The following is a 13,524-nucleotide window of genomic DNA, read 5'->3' as shown; positions in this document are numbered from 1 at the left end:
CTTTTCAGGGCAATGGGGAGCTTAGGTTTTTATTTGGGGGGGGGGGTGTTTGTTTGGGTGGTGGGTTTTACTGTTGGGGGGTTGATTGTATTTTTTTTTACAGGTAAAAGAGCTGATTTCTTTGGGCAATGCCCGCAAAAGGCCCTTGGTAGTTTAGTGTAGGCTAGGGGTTTTATTATTTTGGGGGGATTTTTTATTTTGATAGGGCTATTAGATTAGGAATTAGGAGTAATTCATTTTTATTTTTTATAATTTCTTTTTTATTTTGTGTAATTTAGTGTTTATTATGTTTTGTAATTTAGATAAATGTATTTTTTTAATTTAATTTATTTAGGTTAGGTGTTAGTGTAACTCAGGTTAGGTTTTATTTTACAGGTAAATTTGTATTTATTTTAACTAGGTAGCTAGTAAATAGTTAATAACTATTTACTAAATAGTCTACCTAGTTAAAATAAATACAAACTTACCTGTGAAATAAAAATAAAACATAAGCTAGATACAATATAACTATTAGTTATATTGTAGCTATCTTAGGTTTTATTTTACAGGTAAGTATTTAGTCTTAAATAGGTATTATTTAGTTAATAATAGTAAGTTTTATTTAGATTTATTTTAATTATATTAAAGTTAGGGGTGTTAGGGTTAGGTTTAGGGGTTAATATATTTATTTAGTGTTAGTGATGTGGGAGTAAAAGTATTAAGCTTATTTTATTCTCATTCATGTATGGTTGATTGTTTTAGTTTAAAATTCACATTTGATGTGTATATCATAGATTTTGATATGGGACAAATGTCTTCCTGTTATATCTAATTTGAGAAGGGCTGGATATAGCTTCACTCCAGGTATGGTTTTAATTATCTTTTAACCAATCAGGTAACAGGAACCAGTTTATAGGACTGGTGCTCACCTGAGACTGTAGCTACGATTACGGCTTAATTGCCGAAACATGTCAGCAATCAGTCACTGAAGTGAAGCTATCTCCAACTGCTGCACAGCTTGTGAATCCTATACCCTTGTTGGGACAAAGATTTTTATTTGCAATAAAAGAAATGGAACTTACCACCGGCTGTCTGTGCACTCATTTGTTATTGTTGAAATTGCGTTGTGGAGCCGAGATAGCACCAGCGACAGTGTGGATTTTCTGCAGGCCGAGTACAGCTCACCAGTTCAAGCCCTGGGAACTGCTTATCTACACTGCTTACCGGGGAAAGAGGTTCCGACGGACCGGGGAAGGAGTTTCCGACGGACCGGAAGTGTACAGTGACGTCACACGCCATCAGAGAGGGACCACGTCGAGGAAACCTTAGCGGTCAGAGAAGGCGACAAGGGCCGGACTGCCAGAGTGTGCACCTGGTTTGCGCACAGAGGGTTAACGTGGATCTCCCTGTTTTCCTTAACAGAGGTGGCGACCTTGGACGACACTATACCAGGAGAGGTGAGAGGCTAAATATATGCCCGTACTGGGAACTAATTGCCACGGTAACCTGTTATTTAAGTGCCGACACATATTGACTTTTTTGTTTGCTCATTTCACTTTCTGTTCCAAGTGATAGTGTCTGTGCACTCTTTAAACGGGTTTACATTGCAGAAACTGAACGATCTTTATCTATATATTGCAAAATGGATCAGGCTGGCAGTGATACACTTATTGTGAAATTTTATTCATTACAATCAACGGATGAGAGAAGGGAGGATATTGTGGAAATGGAATCTGTGTTTTCTTCTGATTTTTCTACTTATAATCTCAGTAGACTTTTTGATACAATGGAGTCCCTATTAGAAAAAGAGCTAAGATTAAATGGGACATTTGGACACTCCAAAAATATATAAAGAATGGGATGATACCGAGAGGATTAAGAATAAATAAATTTCCCACATTTACTGTGGAGGACTTGGACTTCATAAGGGTTTGGAACAGCGTCCTGTCAGATTGTTCCTTTAGATTGATGGGAATGTTAGTAGAATTCAAACTGAAGCAGTTAAATACTATCTCTGATGAAATTAATTGTTTACAAATTGAATTGAATACACGTAGTAATGATAATATGTTTGGTAAATTTGACAAAATTTGCAAATCACCATGGCAGAGACAAAAAACCTAATCATGGATATTAAACATGATAAGTATTTGAGGGATCTAGGGGATTATGAGTCCAATAAAATATATATTTGGAATAGAAAGCAAAGAACTAATTACAGAAGGGAACATGATCAGATTAAATTTCCCAAAGGAAATAAAATTAGAAACAGAAATAAAAATAAAAAAAAAATGGTAATAAGAATCCTAAATCTAAAAAGGTCACATTCAATGAAAGTGAAGCAGAATCCTCAGGGGACTATTCGTCCTCAGGTGAGGAAAGGGAAGAGACAGAAGCTGGTAGTACAACACACAAATCTGACAATATGTCTCTTATTACCCCTGTATCAAATGTGGGCACCAAATATTCGTTAGAACAAGAAAGAGGGATTGAAACTCTAGCTTCAGGGAATACTGAGCAGGCTGAAATTGTGCAGGTTTTTTCAAAGGCACCAAAAAGGTTCGAAGGGGGGGGAGGAGAAAAGGGAGAAAAGGGAATTCTCAAAGGGACCCCATTACCCCCGAGAAGGGGCAGGTCTCAGACCAAGTACAAGTAAACTCCATTGTCAATTTGTCCTCACATCCACTCAATGAATTGGAATACAAAGTTTTGAGCTTTGGTCTCAACTTTGTACCTACCAATAATTTCAATCTTTTCCAAACGTTGGTGGATGTTAACAGGCTGATAAGGAATTTAACCTAAAAAAACATTACAACACAACATCTAATGAACTTCCATTAGATAGGGAAACTATGATTACCATCAGTTTGTAAAGATCCCCCTCTTTCCTTTGGGGAGGCCTGGGATTTAGAGAATTTGGAGGTGTTGCGAACAGAGGGACTACTAGAACTGGATACTTCAGATAACACTTGAAATAGGTCCGTCTTTTCGCCCTACCTCCAAATACTATCCCATACATAGCAGAGGCACAATTTTGGAAAAATTTCAGAGTAGGGTAGAATTTGATTTAAACAAATTGGCTTACACCACTCATGAGAGTAATTACTCTAACCTTAGCAAGGATGAGTTTTCTACACTGAATAGTCTAAAAAAGAATCATAACTGGTGATCAGGTCAGCTGATAAGGGGGGGTCAGTAGTTGTTATGGATAAAAGTTTTTTTGTCCAAGAAGCACTAAGACAACTTACTGACCCCTCACAATACCAAGTATTAGATTTTAATCCTGTACATCGCTTCAAACGAGATTTATTACAGTTATTGGATGATGGTAAGGAAGAAGGGTATATAGATCAATCCACATTTGATTTTTTGGTGGTAGATTGCCCTATAACTCCCATCTTCAATTTCTGCCCAAAGTCCACAAGTCTCTTGTGGACGTAAAGGGCAGACCCATTATTAGTGGTATTGGCTCTCTGTTTGAACCCCTTTCTCAGTGGCTGGATGAAATTTTGCAGCCTCTGGTTAAGGGTCTGAATAGTTATCTAAGAGACACCAAACAACTATTAAATGAGATGGATAATGTTGTTTGGAGAGAGGGATACAGTTGGCTCACAATTGATGTTGTGGCACTGTACTCCTCCATTCCACACAGTAAGGGTCTAGAAGCTTTAATTTCTGCCTGTCAAGATTTACGAACTATAGCCACAGGTTTTGTGGCTTCATCCTTAGAGTAACAGAATTCTTCTATTACACACAATGCCTTTACCTTTGAAGGAGTTCATTACCTCCAGAGATGTGGGACAGCTATGGGGGCAAAATTTGCCCCTTCTACGCCAACCTTTTTATGGGTTGGTGGGAGCTGTCCCACATCTTTGGATGTGATGAACTTTGGAAACATAAGATCATGTATTATAGGAGGTACATTGACGACCTGCTAATGATCTGGTATGGTACGGAAGAAGAAGCTTTAAGCTTTGTATCCTTACTTAATGAAAATGGTATTGGCATAAAATTCACATTTGAATTTAATAAAACAAGCATTAATTATTTGGATGTTACTCTGACAGGCATAAATAATAATCTTGTTAGTAGTAAAGTATACAGGAAACCCATCACTGGCAATACCCTCCTCCATGCCAAAAGCAACCATCCGAAAAGAGTCTTTAAGTCGGTCCTAAAGGACAATTCATTAGACTCCGGAGGAATTGCTCAACGGATAAGGAATATGAAACACAATCCTTAGAGCTGGAGGAGAGGTTCGAAAGAGGCTATAAAAGAGACCAAGTCAGTCATCAAAGATTGAATATTGGGGCAAACCCAGAAATATCTATCTTGAAGATAGAACCAAGGATAAAACAAGGGATTTGAGGGGTATCTTTTATTACCCAATATAGCAACCAATTCCACCGCATCTGTAACATTGTTAGAAAACATTTTAATATTCTAAAAGCAGATGATGGCTTGGTAGATACGGTTTCAAAAGGGTGTAGATATGCCTTCAGACGTGGTGTAAGCCTTAGCAACATACTTGCTCCTACACAGCTCAGAGCTAGGGATGAGGCAGGCTCATCCTGGATGACATTTAAAGGTACCTTTAAATGTAATTACACACAATGTACTGCCTGTGAATTTTACAACAGGGAGTAGGCTTCAGAAGCTGTGTAACTGGAGAGATTTTCAACATTTCTCTTGTCTGAATTGCAGAACAAGGTTCGCAATTTATTTACTTACCTGCATAGAATGCAATGTACAGTATACAGGACTCACAACTAGAGACTAGAGAAAGGATCAGGGAACACATTTCAAATATTAAAAATGGTAAATTAACTACACCTCTGGTCAGCACTTTAAAAACTGTCATCAAACAAGTATCAAGTCATTAAGATGGACCATTATAGAACAGGTCAGAACGAAAAAAGAGGAGGTGACAGAGAAGATTGCTGGAAAAAAGAGAGGTGTTTTGGATACACAGACTCAGGACCAGAGTCCCAGAAGGGTTAAACTCAGAATTTGACCTAATAAATTTTGGGAATAAGAATCCTGGTCCTGGGTCTGTGTTTCCATCCATTTTAGCTCTGATATGTGTAACTACAACACTGTGTCTTCACATACCTGTTTAGTATAGATTTGAGAGAGAAAAATATCTATACATTAAAAAATATATTTTGTATATATATAGGTATGTGTGTAATCTGTAGGCTTGTTAACATTGAATCAGGTTTTCACTTGTTGGTTCATATGTATTGGTTAACAAAGTATTTATACATATTTATTGAATAAATCAGAAGGAGGAATTTGGAAAATTTACTATCTCCTTATAATTAACAAATGTTCTAACAAGCATTGATGTGACTTTTTGTTTAGATTACTTTAGATTACATTATATCAGGGTTCACCTTTCAAAAGTATTAAGCATATTTTATTCTCATTCATGTATGGTTGATTGTTTTAGTTTAAATTCACATTTGATGTGTATATCATAGATTTTGATATGGACAAATGTCTTCCTGTTATATCTAATTTGAGAAGGGCTGGATATAGCTTCACTCCAGGTATGGTTTTAATTATCTTTAACCAATCAGGTAACAGGAACCAGTTTATAGGACTGGTGCTCACCTGAGACTGTAGCTACGATTACGGCTTAATTGCCGAAACATGTCAGCAATCAGTCACTGAAGTGAAGCTATCTCCAACTGCTGCACAGCTTGTGAATCCTATACCCTTGTTGGGACAAAGATTTTTATTTGCAATAAAAGAAATGGAACTTACCACCGGCTGTCTGTGCACCTCATTTGTTATTGTTGAAATAGTGATGTGGGAGGCCAGAGGTTTAGGGGTTAATAACTTTAGTATAGTGGCGGCGACGTTGGGGGTGGCAGATTAGAGGTTAATAAATTTATGTAGGTGGCGGCGACATTGGAGGCGGCAGATTAGGGGTTAATAAAATGTATGTAGGTGGCGGCGACATTAAGGGCAGCAGATTAGGGGTTAATAAATTTGAGTAGGTGGCAGCGACATTGGGGCAGCAGATTAGGGGTTAATAAGTGTAATGTAGGTGTCGGCGATGTCGGGGGTGGCAGATTAGGGGTGTTTAGACTCTGGGTTTATGTTAGGGTGTTAGGTGTAAAATACATTTTCTTTTTCCATAGACATCAATGGGGCTGCGTTACGGAACTTTACGCTCCGTCATTGCAGGTGTTAGGCTTTTTTTAGCCAGCTCTCCCCATTGATGTCTATGGGGAAATCGTGCACGAGCACGTCAAAGCAGCTCAAAGCAGCGCTGGTATTTGTGTGCGGTATGGAGCTCAACGCAGCCATATTGCCCGCGAACACCGGGTTTTTGCAAACCTGTAATAGCAGCGCTATTAAAGGTGAGCGGTGACAATAACTCGTAATCTGGCCTCCAGTTTGTCGTTTATTGCACTAGGTGCACCCCGTGCGCTCGTCTTTTCTGTTTTAACACAGCAATCCCTTAATAAGGTTATTGTAGCAATACAGAAACCACAGCAATTTGCATATCTTACCCAGAATCCTCTTGTGCATTGGTAACAGTGTACATGGATGTTTTACTGGGGAAAAGCAAGTGGGGAACTTGCCTGGATGTGCTAATTTCCTGTTCAAAAAAATTGTATTGATTTACTTTTAAGACATGGAGGATTTTAATCTCAGACTTTTATCTCCACTATAATTTTTTTTTTTAATATCTTTTTATTGAATGGAATGTTCATAAAATACAACAGTCATTTCACATAATAACAATCTTAAAACATCAAGAAATACAAGAATGCTAAACCAGACTCGCATATTGTTTGGGTAAAGCAAAAATATACAAAGTATCGATTGAAAAGCACTCAAATAAACAACAAGTGTCATGTCTCAAAATACAATTGGTAATGTCAAAAGCAGATAGTGTAAGTACCTAACTCATAGATAAAAATCTAACAATATTTATTCCTGCCTGAAAAGGAGAATTTGAAAGGGTTGGTTCCACGTTAGTTCTCTGAACTGTTTAATACACCCACTGAATTCTTAATATACTCATCCCACATGGATTGTAAGATAAGAAAGCTTTCTATATTGCCATTTTTAAATGTGGAATACTCCTCAAGCTCTAGCAACTCTGCAACTTTGTTTTTCCACAATGTCAGGTTTGGAAGATCTTTAGATTTCCAAGACCTTGCTAAGAAGATCTTTAAGCTATTTGTGAAAATCCAAAATAATGGAATTCGGTTTTTAAAAGGAAGTTGGACTGATTTATTTAGGAGCCATATATGGGGATTGGGGGGATGGGCACTCTCAGGATAAACTCAACTTCTTGCATAATATCATACCAATAATGATTAATTTGTGAGCACCAGCATCACATATGCCCCATACTGCTCCCCACATGGCCGCACCTCCAGCATCTATTGCTAACTTTGGGGAATAAACGGTGCAATTTTCTGGGGGTTAGATACCAACAATGGAGTATCTTATAATTAATTTCCAGGATGGAAGCTGAGGTAGAGGACTTCTTAGTGTTGGAGAATATATTAAGTGCCGTTTCGCAGGAGGATAATTACTCCCAGCTCTCTTTCCCACACATCAATGGAGTATGGCAGATTGCCCGGAAGGGGTTGAATTAAAATTTTATAAATGATAGAGAGAGTGCTTATTCGGTGATCTGGATAAGTAAAATTTTCGATATTGGTGGGGGGGCGGGTCAGATTGCGGTTATGTTTGTGAGTGGTGATATAGTTATGCAGTCTCCTATAAGAGAACAAGTTTTTAGCCCATTCATATCCTTTATCTATCAGTTGGTCTTGTGAACATATGGAGTCATTTATGGAAACGTGATGGGCAAGTATATCAGGGGTGGATGTTGCCGAAATAAGCGGAGAGCTAAATGAGTATAAGGAGAAATCCGAGTTATGGATTATAGAAGTCAAGGGCCCGGGCTGGAAGAAAGACAAGGGTTACGTTTAGTAGCTGCGTCCAATAGGATTGCAGTTTCTCTTGTAATCGGGTTAGAAATCAACTTAGCTCTCTGGAAAAGCCAGAGCTCCAACAGAAGCTCACAAGAGGAAGTTCAGAAGTTATGCTCTCCTCCAGTCCAATATCCTCTGCAGGAATATGGCGGACCTGTAAGCCTCCAAATTGGGCAATCCTAATCCGCCAAGGTTCTTGGGCAGTGACATAGTTACTCTATTTATTCTAGGGGGCTTCTTTTGCCATACAAAGGAACTTAATAAACTCTGGATTTGAGGGATGTATCTGGGGGGGGAGGAATAGGTAGCACTTGCATAATATAGAAAATGTTGGGAAAATGTTCATCTTTAAAGAGTTAATGCGCCCTAGCCAGGAGAGTCTCTTAGAGCCCCATGAGGAAAGGTTGCTTATGATTGCGGTCTTAATTGGGAGATAGTTCATAAGATATATTGTATCAAAAGAGTTGGTTAAATAAATAAATGACTAGGTATTTCATAGCCCCGTTACACCACTTAAAAGGGAAACTATTTTTAATCGATAAAAGTAATAGTAATAGGAATTGCCAAACCCGTCGGGACCCAGGGCTTTGCCTGATGTGAGTGAAGAGATAACACTCAGGAGTTCTTTCTCTGAGTACAGGGCTTCCAGTTCATTGTTATGGTCTTTGAATAACTTGGGGAGCTTTAGTTGTGTCAGGTATTTAGCTATATCATCACGATTAGGGTCTCTGATTATGTCTCTTATGTTGTATAATTTGTCGTAATATTCTTTAAAGGCCAGAGCGATGTCTTTGGTGGAGGACCTCAACCTACCAGAAGCGTCACGGACTCCCATAATGTAATGCTTATGTGTCCTTCTTTTAAGCTGACGTGCCAGCAATCTCCATTGTTAATTAGTTCCTTTGTAGTAGATCTTTTTAAGAAAAAGGGCCCTATTTTTTACCTTGGTTCCTAAGAGAAGGGGGAGCTGACTATGTTTATGTGCTATGCTATCCAATAATGAAGAATTTTTAGGAAAATGTTTGTGAATATCCTGTAATTTGGTTAGGTCCTCTAAGAGGGATTTTAAGTAAGCATTCTTCTGTTTTTATTTAGCAGCTTTAAAAGCGATAAGTTTGCCTCTAATGACACACTTATGGGCGTTCCATATATGTTGGACGTCAATGTCGGGAGTATTGTTTATTTGGAAAAATTCAATTATAGCTTTTTGTATTTGAAGGAAGGACTGTGAGTCCCTAAGTAGAGAATCATAAAGTTTCCGATTTATATTGGGGAGGCTAGAGGAGGGCCACCTAAGCTACAACTATGATCCGACCATGTAATGGGGTACATTTCAGTGTATGTAGTATATGATAGGGTGGAGACATCAGTAAATAGGTAGTCGATCCTAGAATATAAATAATGGGGATGTGAGTAGAACGGAAAATCTTTTGTGGAGGAGTGTTGAAGTCTCCATGCGTCATGGACTGCTAGTTGGGAGAGGGCTAATTTAATCTGTTTTATTGTTTCACCTGCCACAACTGCTCCTTCCTCCGGACCACAACCCAACCAACTAACCCACCCAAAAACAGCCGCAATTACCTCAACTGCATACTGCTCAACACCCGCTCCATCAACAAGCACGCCCTCAAAATCTGGAACCTGCAAGACTCCACCTCCCCAGACGTCGCCTTCCTCACCGAGACCTGGCTGATCTGAACCCTGCATCAGGGCCGGACATCACCAATGCAATACCCGATGGCTACAAGATCTGCCACAAAGACCGCAGCAACTGACCTGGAGGAGGCATCGCCATCATCCACAAACACACCATCGAAGTCACAATCAGCTCCAATGACCACTCACCAGGCCTAGAACACCTACACTTCAAGATCCAGGTCAACCCCAACACCACCCTCCGTAGCACCCTCATCTACACCCTCATCTACAGACCTCCCGGACCTCATCCCGCCTTCTGCGACTCCATCACTGACCACATCTCACCCCATGCCCTCGTCTCAACGGACTACATCCTCCTCTGTCTGTGTTTGGGGTGTGTGTGGCGTGTACTATTCTCAAACCTTTCCAGCTCACAATGCTACCCCAATTCTAATATTCTCCCAATATCAGGGTTATGCAAGGTGTGTGTGGGGAGTGTGTGGGGAGCGCTAATAGTTCTAGCTGTGAGTTGGACAAATTTTTGTGATAATTGTATATATTATCTATTATTCATGTGTATTCACAATTGTTCCTCGTGTTTACTTGATCTACCTGTCACCTAGTGATTGAAAATTGTCAACAGTATTGTTTTATACTTTATTAATGTTTTCTAGTGATAACCTTATTGGTTTCAAACAGTGCTAATAGTGCATATATTGTGTTTCCGGTATATGCCTTTAAGAATCTAGTGTCGTATTGTGCCTTTAAATCAATATGTACCTTTAAAAATCTAGTATCGTATTGTGCCTTTAAATCCCTTTATTTAGACGTAAAATTAATTGAATGTTCCTCCGTATTATCTCATACCAAACTAATATATATTCTAATGACACCAAACTAGTTTATATTCAAAATATTTTTATATGAAATTTCACGCTATAAATGCAAATACAAATATAATTATAAATGTTATACAGATAAAATGTTGCTCAAAATAAAATCAGAATGGTTTCATAAACCACCTATTGTTTGCATATACATATATGTAAAAACACGTTATATAAAAACACGTTATTTTCATAAAAAGGCTACTAGAGTCTGATTAGTGATGTGGTATCAAATACTCCAGTGCACACTCTCCTTGTGTGTCTTAACTTGACTTTTGGATTATGTATACATTTGTTGCAAAAAAATATATATAGTGAAGTTGTGGCCACAACTGAGTTCTTTAAATTTTTCTTTCGTGTCTCCAAATCTGGACAATGCAGTGTTGCACTCCCCCTAGCCGGACCTCTGATTGTATCTTACCTCGTTATGTTCGGGGTCTTGGGAAGCTGCTCACCCGATGTTATACCTTAATGGAGGATCAGCGTCTCTCCGTTTGTAGTTCCCGGCGGCTTGCTTCCTCTCCCTGACGTCGTATGTCTCACGTGTTCCGTTGGAGGCCAATCAGGTAACCGGATCGTGGGGGGAGTGTATCTCCTTGGAATCCTGACTTGCTTGGTTCTGTTGCGGCTTATAAAATCCACACTCGATAGTCTGTCTTCCGTTTCAGCGCTCTCCTGCGCCTTTATCAAGACTTGTATCATCCTCCTCTGTGACCTCAACTTGACAACCCCAACGATCACAACATCTCCACCCTCCTGAAAAACCTCGGAACTATCGGACTGAAGCAACTCGTAAACTACCCAACCCACGCAGCCGGCCACCAACAGTACCACCCACCCCGCAGAAACTGGAACAACATCACCCAAGAACAACTGCACCGCACCCTAAACAAATCCTCCCCACCTACCTTCACAGACCCCAACTCCTCCGCCCGCAACCTCCACCGCTGGATTACAGAGTGCTCCCCCACCCTTGCCCCCTTCAAAAAACCGTCCAGCCACCAAACCATCAACAAGGCCAGCTGATTCACCCCTTCTTTCCAGGACTCCAAATGCCACAGACGATTGGAAAGAACTGGAGATCCAGCAAGACCCCTCTGGAATTCGCTAAACCCAACAGCGACACTACCAACATCCTACCCTCCCAGAACCTCTGCAATACCCACGCTGCACACTTCCACCGCAAAATCCTCGACATTTATGACAGTTTCACGCCTCATAACTCAACCCCCACCACCCATTCCCCTACACCCAACGATACCCTCCCAATTTTGCACCCCCACACCCAACACGGACTATCTGGAGCCCCCTCACCACAGAGGACATCTTCAGAATCATGAAATTCATCCACTCCGGCGCACCCTTGCACCCATGCCCCCATCACATATTCAACAAAGCAAGTGACAACATTGCCCCTGAACTCTGCCGTACCATCAACTGCTCCATCAAAACCAACACCTTCACAGATGTCTGGAAGTACGCAGAACTGAAAGCCCTGCTGAAGAAGCCCTCGGAAGAGCCCACGGACCAGAATAGCTACTGCCCAATCTCTCTATTCCCCTTCACGGTCAAAGTCATAGAGAAGTCCATCAACTTGCAACTTATTGACCACATTGAGGCCAACCACACCCCTGACCACTCCCAATATGGTTTCAGAAGCAACCACAGCACCGAGATCACCCTCCTCACCGCCACAGACGACATCCACACCATGCTCGACCGAGGAGAAACCGCCACCCTCATCCTCCTAGACCTCTCAGCAGCTTTTGACACTGTCGACCACAACACCCTCCGCTCCCGCCTACATGACACTGGCATCTGCAGCAAAGCCCTGGAATGGATCACCTCCTTCCTCACCAGCAGGACCCAGAAAGTCAGACTCCTGCTCTTTTCCTCCAAACCCACACCAGTCAACTGCGGTGTACAACAAGGCTCTTTACTGAGCCCCACCATCTTTAACATCTACATGGCCCTCTAACCGCCATCGTCCGACGCCACAATCTCAACATCGTGTCAGGGTTTTTTCCCTGTTTTGTTTGCCATGTGCTGCTGGCAGCCATTTTACTCACCTCTCTTCCTGACTATGGTGCATTGTGGGGGATGTTGCTAATTTCCTGCACTTCCTTTTATGGCCAGACTGGTGTGCATCATCTGTGTGAGACAGGATGCAGTCTCAGAATTGTGATGTCATCACTTATTATTTAAAGGGCCTCTGTTCAGTATGCCTTGCCTTTGCGTTGTTTCAGACCTGTTTGTGAGAGTTCCTGTGTATTACCTGGCTGTCTGACGTCCTTCCTGGTTCCTGATCCCTGGCTTGTTCCTGACTCTGCTGTTTTCCTTGTTCCTGATTCCGGCTCATCTGACTATTCGCTTTGGCTCCTGACTCGACTCGTCTGACTACCAGCTCTGGTTTTGACTCCTGGCTTGTTATTTGACTTGTGGACGTTTTATTATTTTTTGTTATTAATAAAGGTGTGATTATTTTTGCACTTCTTGTCTCAGTCTGATTCCTGCCACCCTGACATTACGCAAAGCCCAGGAATCCTGATGGTGCTAATAATCCACCTTTACCTGCCATCATTTCCCGGATGGATGAACAGGATCACCGCTTGGATCAATTTGCATTAGCCCTGCAAACCCTGCTGACTCGCACTACACATTTGGACCAAAGTGTCCCACAAGTCATGGCTGCTCTTGTTTTCGCTGCTGCACCTAGTCCTACCAGGAGCATGTCTGGTTCTGCATCTCTACCTCAGCAATATGGAGGCGATCCTATTCAGTGCAGAGGGTTTTTGAACCAGGTGGGCATTTACTTTGAGATGTTACCTCAGGCATTTCCCTCTGACAGAGCTAAGGTGGGATTTCTCATCTCGTTACGGCTAATCCCTTGTGGGGGACTAATAAACCTGTGATTTCAAATTACCCTGAATTTGTGGCCTCCTTTCGAAGGGTATTTGATGTTCCGGCTCGCTCCTCCTCTGCTGCTAAACGACTCATGTCCATTCAGCAAGGTACAAGATCTGTTGCTCAGTATGCTATTGAGTTCCGTACGC

Source organism: Bombina bombina, chromosome 6 (assembly GCF_027579735.1).
Source record: "Bombina bombina isolate aBomBom1 chromosome 6, aBomBom1.pri, whole genome shotgun sequence".
NCBI classification, from domain to species: Eukaryota; Metazoa; Chordata; class Amphibia; order Anura; family Bombinatoridae; genus Bombina; species Bombina bombina.
Note: the sequence above shows the minus strand (reverse complement) of the source record.